The 8666-nt window shown below is 50.9% G+C and overlaps 1 long non-coding RNA gene across 1 annotated transcript; it reads left to right on the top strand.

The window, feature by feature from the left end:
• Positions 1 to 2468: 2468 nt before the first annotated feature.
• Positions 2469 to 8320, top strand: LOC141726907 (uncharacterized). The gene is made up of 2 exons (XR_012577847.1): positions 2469 to 3223; positions 7801 to 8320. It is a non-coding gene; the product is annotated as an uncharacterized LOC141726907 (long non-coding RNA).
• Positions 8321 to 8666: the final 346 nt, after the last annotated feature.

Raw genomic sequence — 8666 nt, forward strand, 5'->3', positions numbered from 1 at the left:
TTCTCCCTCCCTCTTCAAATAGGGAGATTAGAAAACTACTTGGATTATTGAAATATTATAGATTATGGATTGAGGGATACACACAGGCAGTAAAACTTGTGTATGAAAAATTGACGGAGGGAGATGATCTAAAACGGACCAAGGAAGATATTGTTAAATTAAAAGAGTTGAAGCTAAAACTAGCCTAAGTACCAGCTTTAAGCTTACATTTGTTAGAAAAGTCCTTTATCATTGATACATCAATACAGAAAATAGAGTAGCTCATAAAATTTTAATTCAGGAGTGAGGAAGAGTAAAAAACTAGTAGCTTATTTATCAAAGAAGTTAGACCCAGTAAGCCACAGCTGGCCAGTATGTATTTAAGCTATTACAGCTACTGCAATCCAAGTAATAGAAAGTTGTAAGCTTACTTTTGGAAGTAAACTAGGTGTGTGTACACCTCGTACAGTCCAAAGTGTGTTGAATCAAAGGAAAAAGAAAGAAAGAAGAGAAGAAAGAGAGAGGTTGAAGTAGGGGGGTGGTTAGCAGACTCTGAGATGTTGGAATGTGGAGTGATGACATCTTGGTGCTAGATGAGAGAAGAAGTGTGAATGCAGTTTTTTTTCTTTTTTTGCATGAAAGGCAGGGAAGTGTCTTAACACATGGTTGTTAAGTGTCACCCTGATTTTTTAAGATTTTCTAAGCCTTCTGATGTTGACATTCTTGTAGTGAACTTTCTCACACACTTTCTGTAAATAATTCATTGTTTTGCATTCCTTTATGGAGGAGGAGAGAGTTGATGGACTGTTGGTTTGACCAGTGTCATTGGAGAGGTGTCACTGTCGCCCTCCAATCCACTGTCACTTTTGGAAAACTATAAATGTTGGAGTCAGAGAATAAACTTCCCTTTTTTCCTTCACCTTGAGACCAGTGGTGCACTTGTTTTCTTTCGTGTCCTATAGCGACATCTGGTGACCCTGACATGATTACAGCCTAGACTGAGACACAGACTGCGGATTTTGGTGAGGTCTCTGCCCCCCTCTTTGGTGCTTTGCCTGCTGTTCTTGGGGTAATGGCAACCTCTGTGACTTTTGAGGATGATTTCCTTGTTTTGGATCTCTGGAGGGGGGTCCTGGAGTGGAAACAGATTTCTGTTTCCTGGAGTGATTTTGAGAGATTTTTTCTGTGGGCCCGAGAGCAAGGGTTCTTTTTGGTCCCTATGAAGGCATTCTCCAGGGAGGAGTGGTCTCTCATGGGGGTCCGCCTCATGGAGGCCCTCTTTGATGATTGCACCGCTGGCATCACTGCTGGTGCAGTGGAAAAGATGTGAGGAGGTTTGGCAGGGGTCTGGTTCTTGTAGCCCTCGGAGTTTCCAGATTTGAAAAATGCATGTATTTTATGATTGGCTTTTTGCAAATATTAAAATGAATAGTATATGTGTTGTGTTAGAAAGCAATACTGTATTAATTTTCTTAAGCAGTGTGTTAAATATAGATTTAGGTTATAAAAATTGTTGAAATAGAAACTATGCTATGTAAGATGCTTTGTTTAAAAGAAAGGACTTGCAGCGAGATAGCAGCCACAGGACACCTAGATCTTTCAGAGAAAAAGAATTTATTGCCTTCTTATCAGAAGAAACAAACTTCTTCCCGCCTCGAATTAGGATTAGAGGGAAGAAGTTGACACTGACCAGACAGAATCCTGTGTTTGAATGGAATTTATACATCATGTATGAAGTGTATGAATATGCAACAGGCTATTGTTTTTAAGGGTTAATCCTTTGTTAACGGGTGTCCTTTTTCGGGCTCGTGATGCCCAGAAAAAGGTACCCAGACATCCGTAACTCTTTGCTTTTATTGTCTCATATTGTCTTAATTCAATTTGTCCAAGTTGTTATTACTCTAATTGTGTTACTATTCTTTTTAACCATTTTATTACTATTAAACTTTTAAAAATTTTAAAAACAAGTGATTGACGTTTTTCACACCAGGGAAGCCCTTCTGTCTCGGATGTGGATGAGGGGGAGTTTGAGTTTCTGTCCGATGTGGTGTCCCCCTCCCCGCCCCAGGACGGTGTGCTGGAGGGTAACGATTGTTCCCCCGGGGGGAATTTGGGCTTGCAGCCAGCTGGTCCCACGTCCGGGGAGGCGGGGGGGGGAGCCCCGTGGGTTTCTGGGGGCTCTGTGGATTCGGCGGGCCGTCCTCACCCTGCCCCACCCTGTGTGGGTTGCGGGGCTGGGGACGGGTTGCCCCCTCTTTGTGCCTTCCCGGCCTTTGAGGGTCAGCCTCGGCCTCGGCTTGAGTCTGATCCGGTGACGACTCTGTGTCCGAACTGCGGTGTGTCCGTCACGTTCCCTCCGAGCGCGGCAGGGATGGGCTCGCCCGCCCCCGAGTTGGTCTCCTCAGCGGGGGGGGGGGCCGACTTCGCCCGTCTCTGGGCCTGCGCAGCCTGCTGGGCATGCGCAGTCGGTGAAAGCAGCCAGGGGCGGGGCGTCGGTCGGTGCTCCGTCCGGCCCCGCTCCGGTGGGCGGGCAGCCCGCCCCTCTCCGCTCGGTGGGGGCAGTGCCCACTGTGAAGTCTTGCGGCTTGGGGTGGGCTCTCATAGGGGGCTTGTCGGGCTCCCTTGTGCCGCCCAGCAGTGACGTGGCTCCGCGGGCCGCGCCTCTCTCGGCATCCTGCCCTTCCCCCGCGTCGGGGGCTGAGGGCCCTGCACGGGGCTTGTCCCGGCCCGTGCCGGATTTGCGGGCCGTGCCGACACCTGCGTCCACCGAGGTGCCCCTTGCCGCAGCTGCAGCGCGGCAGGGTGCTGAGGTATTTACCTTTAGCGCAACTGCTGACACAGCCAGTGGGAGGCCGGTGGGTGCCCGGGGCCATGGCACTTCCTCGTCAAATCTTTGGACGCTTCCCGCGTGCCAGGTGACTATGCGTCCGAGGCACCCCGAGCGTTTCTGGCGAGAGGCCAAAACCAAGACTGACGAGATGAATGCTCATAACACCCATGAATCCCTTTCATATAAGTTGTAGAAGGAACTCAGTGAAGCAGTGGCTCAGCATGGTTTGGGATCTGCTGAGGTTATGCAGTCTCTCTGGAGGATTGCTACGGATGTGCTGACACCGCACAATCTCCATCGTGTGGCACGTTCTCTTTTTGACCCTGTGCAATTTGGTGTTTTTGAGACCAAGTGGGCTTGTTTGGCGGCCCATGCAGTGGTGCAGAATGCTGGGCTGGCACAGCAGGACCCCAGGTATGGAGTTGTTGCTGACATGCTGATGGGGACAGGGCTTTATGAAAATGTTCAGGGGCAGATTGGATTCGATCCCCTTGTGCTTGACCAGTGCCACACGCTGGGCATGGCAGCGATTGTTCAGACCCTGGAAATGGCTGCTCCGAAGCAGCTGTTTTCGACCATTGTCCAGGGGGATGATGAGCCTTCCATGGCATTTGCGGCAAGGCTGATTGCGTCCGTGGAGAGGCAGGTGCCTGATCCTGTGGCAAGGAGTGTTACGATTGCAAACCTTGTCAGGTGTAATTGCAATACTGCTTGTAGGAAGGTCATAGTGGCTCTGCCTGGTGTTCCTACTATCTCCGAGATGGCGGAGGCCTGTGCGGACGTCGTCCCCTCGGGTCGGAAGTTGGCTGCTGTGGCTGCCGCTGTGCAGCCAGTTTGGGTGGCACCGCAGGGCAGGCAGCCACAGCAGGGGACTGCATAAGCTGGCAAGAAGCGGGGGAAGAAAGCACAGAAGGTCAAATTCCCCATGTTCTTGTGCAGTCGGTGTGGTAGGCCGAATCACATGTCCAGTGTCTGCAAGGCGACTGTTCATGTTAATAGCCAGGCTTTACCGGGCTCAGGAAACGTCAAGTGGAGCGCGCAGCAGGAGGGGCGCGCTCAGACACAAGCTTCTCTCCAGACCCCGGAGCCGATGGAGGTCTCCTTTGCCAGCTTGCAGCCAGCACCCGCGGATCAGCAGGTGTGGATGTCTGCACCACAGCAACAGTTGTCTTAGAATCTTCTGAGATACGCAAGGTTCCCCTGGATGCCTTTGGTCCCTTGGGTGGGGGCATGAGTTCTCTCCTTATGGGGAGGTCTAGTGCCACCCTTCAGGGCATCATTGTGCACCTGGGGCTCATTGATGCAGATTTCACAGGGCAGATTTGTGCCATGATCTCCACACCCACCCCCCTGTCACAATCCTGAAAGGGACACGACTTGCTCAACTTGTGCCTTTCAAGTCCTCTGTTCACAGGACAGCTGACCAGTCGCGTTGAGCTGGTGGCTTTGGATCCACTGGGCCGCCTCAAATTCACTGGACTGCTGTCCTGACCAAGGACTGTCCCGAGATGCTCTGTACCCTATCCATCCCTGGTGCGAGGCCGTCGGAAATCCACCTCCGCAGGCTTCTCGACAGCGGTGCTGACGTCACAGTTCTCTCCCTTGCCGCCTGGCCCCCGGAGTGGCCCTTGGATCCAGTGGGGACGTCTGTCACTGGCCTGGGAGGGATGACACAATGCTACGTGAGCCAGTGGCCTGTGCTGGTCACAAACCCAGAGGGACAGACGGCCTGGGTTAGGCCTCATGTTACTTCTACTCCTGCCAACCTCTGGGGGAGGGATGTTCTGTCTGCCTGGGGGGTACGCATCGGGGCGGATTTTTGATGGGGGCCACTGCAGTGAAGGGCGCAGAGTGTCCTACGCCTCCTATACAGTGGCTGGTGGACAAACCCGTCTGGGAGAAGCAGTGGCCCCTCCCTCAAGATAAATTGGATGCCCTTCAGAATCTGGTGCAGGAGCAGTTGGACCAGGGTCATCTGGAGCCTTCTACCAGTCCCTGGAACATTCCTGTCTTCTGTATCAAAAAGAAGTCTGGGAAATGGAGGTTGTTGCAAGACCTCCGAAACGTCAATGCCGTGATGGAAAGCATGGGAACGTTGCAGGCAGGCATGCTGTCACCTACCATGCTTCCCGCAGACTGGCCGGTTCTCATTGTGGATCTGAAGGATTGTTTCTTTACGATTCCTTTGCATCCCGATGACAGACTGAAGTTTGCCTTCTCGGTGCCAACAATTAACGAGGCTGAGCCCGCACAGAGATATCGATGGAGGACATTGCCTCAGGGCATGCGCAATTCCCCTGCCGTATGCCAGTGGTATGTGGCCCGTGCCTTGTCTGGAGTTCGCAAGCAGTTTCCTGATGCGCATCTGTATCATTATATGGACAACATTTTGGTGGCCGCATCCACCCAGGATGAGCTGCTGAGGATTTAGCCTCGGTTGCTCGATGCTTTGCATGCTCATGGACTGCAGGTGGCTCCAGAAAATGTTCAACAACCACCTTGGAAGTACTTGGAGGTCAAAATTCTGGAACGGACAGTCCGTCACCAGGAGGTGCAATTTGTGCATTCTGTGAAGACACTGAATGATGCTCAGAAATTGGCAGGTGTCATCACTTGGTTACGTCCGTACTTGGGACTAACCGACGCACAGCTGTCTCCTCTGTATGATTTGTTGAAAGGAGACTCTGGTCTAAAGTCACCTTGCACACTGACCCCTGAGGCACGTAAGGCATTGGAGGTGGTTCAGCAGGCTGTTTCGGCTTGCCAAGTTTATCGCATTCATCCCTCCGTTGATGTCACAGTGTTCATCACCAGTCCAGATTCGCATCCCACAGGCATCATTGGCCAATGGAGTGACAAATGGTCTGATTCCTGGCACGTTCTGGAATGGGTTTTCCTGCCCCATCAGCCGCAGAAGACGGCAACTGCATTTTTTGAGCTGATTGCTCCCTTGATAATCAAATGCCGACAATGGTGTTTGCAATTGATGGGTGCAGATCCTGCATAGATCATACTCCCGGTGCAACGGGAGGATTTTGACTGGAGCTTTGCAAACAGTGTGTCCCTGCAGAGTGCTCTGGAAAATTTTTCAGGGCAGATCACTTATCATCTGCCCAGCCATAGGCTACTGCATATGGCAAAATTCACAGAAATCTCTTTGCAGCCAAAGAATAGCCAGGAACCCGTGCAAGGACCCACCGTCTTCACTGATGGTTTGTGCCGGGTTTTCTCGGCTGTTTGAGGGGCCTGGAAAGGCCCGGAGTGGCCTTGGGACAGCCCGCGTATCGAAGGACGAGAAGAGGCTTCAGTTCTTCTTTCGGTTTTTATGTTTATTAATTGTTTATCTAAAAGATGTTCTTTCAGCCCGACAGAGATCTGCTCAGCAGTCAGCCATGAGCACACTGTGCCGCCCTCCGTACAGACACCTATCTTTATACCCATTTTTACGTGTACAATATTTATCATTTTTCCCCAATACCATTTATTCTTATTACTGGGTGCACTTTCAGTAATAACCAATCCAAAAGTGCCACCATGGCCAAAGAAGATGGAGGAGAAGAAGAAGAAGAAGAAGAACAGGACACACCCCAATTCCTCCATCTTACTTCTCTAAACCCCCCTGTACATAAATCCTAAACCCTGTGTCTCACCCTCTAATTAACTAATCTTTTCACCATTCACCCCGGTGAAGTCCTCTTATCTTCATACAGGTGTCGTCTCCCGTGTAGGGTCAAAGTCCTGCCACCAGACACTTCTGGCAACATTCCAGGACTCCCGGGCCCCCCAGGGGTGGTCTCGGTGGCCCGGCATCTCAGGACTCAGATCCTGAGATCCCACAGGTTTGGGGAAAACAGGAAAGGCCATTGTTACTTGGAGGGACGGATCTGAGAGGCAGGTTCTGGAAGGCAATGAGGATGGGTTAGCCCAATTGGTTGAATTGATGGCTGCTGTCATGGCATTTGAGAAATTTTCCCAGGAACCTTTCAACTTGGTCACAGATTCCGCCTATGTGGCTGATATCGCACAGCAGTTGGGTCATTCGGTTTTGAAGGTCAGTAATCCTGCCTTGTTTCATTTACTGAAGACCTTGTGGTGTGCCATTCAGGCCCGGGTTCATCCATTCTATGTTCTGCATGTGAGGAGTCACACCAATTTGCCAGGCTTTATAGTGGAAGGTAACGCGAGGGCTGACAAGTTGGCTAACCCAGCGTGGGTAGCCCCTCAGCCTGATACACTCGCGCAGGCCAAGGCATCACATGGGTTTTTCCACCAAAACGCACATACCCTGCAGAAGTGGTTTCAGCTGACGCCAACTGAGGCTAGTGACATTGTTGAGTCATGTGACGACTGCCACACACTTGCTCCGCCTTTGCCAGCAGGGGTAAACCCCAGAGGCCTTAGGGCCTTGGAACTTTGGCAGACCAATGTCACCCAGATTGCTGAGTTTGGCCGGCTCAAGTATGTGCATGTCATGGTGGACACATTCTCCTCTGCGATGTGGGCTTCTGCTCACACTGGGGAGAAGGCCCGTGATGTCCTTGCCCACTGGAGGCAGGCCTTTGCCGTTCTGGGCATACCTTCTGCTGTGAAAACCGACAATGGTCCTGCTTACGCATCGCAAAAGGTGCAGAAGCTCCTGCAGTTGTGGGGTGTCTCGCACAAGTTTGGTATCCCTCATTCTCCGACTGGTCAAGCTATTGTAGAACGTGCTCATGGTACTCTGAAGCAGGTTCTTCAAAAACAAATGCAGGGAATGCAGGGTGAAACCCCGCACAGTCGGTTGGCAAAAGCTTTGTGTACAATCAATCATCTCACTGTGCCGCAGAACTCGAATAATCCTGTCATTTTGAATCACCATCTCTCGTTGCAGGCTGCGGACGAGGCACAACAGCCTCGGGTGAAGGTTCGGGTGCAGAATTTAGTCACCAAGCAGTGGGAAGGTCCCTATGACCTTATGGCTTTGGGGCGCGGGTGTGCTTGTGTATCCACAGATACTGGGGTACGCTGGGTACCTTCGAAATGTGTTCGCCCTGACCTGCGACCGCAGAGGCAGAATCCAGCTGACGAGCAAGATGGAGACCGTGACCAACCTGAAGGGCATCAAGCAGGTGAATCACTGAGTGATGACTTGAATGCAGATGATGAGAGTGATCACTCTGATGATTCCTCCACAAATGGACACTGAACATTGTCCATGTTTACTTTTTCACATTGCTCATTTTTCTTTTCTCTTTTTCTTTTTTAAATGGAAAAGGGTGAGATGTCACCCTGGTTTTTAAGATTTTCTAAGCCTTCTGATGTTGACATTCTTGTAGTGACCTTTCTCACACACTTTCTGTAAATAACTCATTGTTTTGCATTCCTTTATGGAGGAGGAGAGAGTTGATGGACTGTTGGTTTGACCAGTGTCATTGGAGAGGTGTCACTGTCACCCTCCAATCCACTGTCACTTTTATAAAACTATAAATGTTCGAGTCAGAAAATAAACTTCCTTTTTTTCCTTCACCTTGAGAGCAGTGGTGCGCGTGTTTTATTTTGTGTCCTATAGCGACAGTTAAGAGCCGAACTGGGGTCCGGAAAGGGTTTAGCAAAACGGGCCCTCCTTGAAGGGAAAAGAGGATAAGTTGACTAAAGAAAGGAAAAGAATGTCAGGAGCACCTGAGGAGGCCAAGTTTTGGGTTGTCAAGATTGGGAGGTATTTGACCGCTCCTGTACGAGCAGCGGGGCCTCGGGGGCTGCGGCAGGGACCAATTCATGGAGGAGACTCGGTGGCGATGCTGGGAGCAGATTACACAGGTTTGCTGGCCAGGAGTGGGCTGGCTCCGTAACAGAACTGCCGGGGTGGCTCCCAGGTTGT

The sequence above is a fragment of the Zonotrichia albicollis genome, chromosome W (genome assembly GCF_047830755.1).
Source record: "Zonotrichia albicollis isolate bZonAlb1 chromosome W, bZonAlb1.hap1, whole genome shotgun sequence".
In the NCBI taxonomy this organism is placed as follows: Eukaryota; Metazoa; Chordata; class Aves; order Passeriformes; family Passerellidae; genus Zonotrichia; species Zonotrichia albicollis.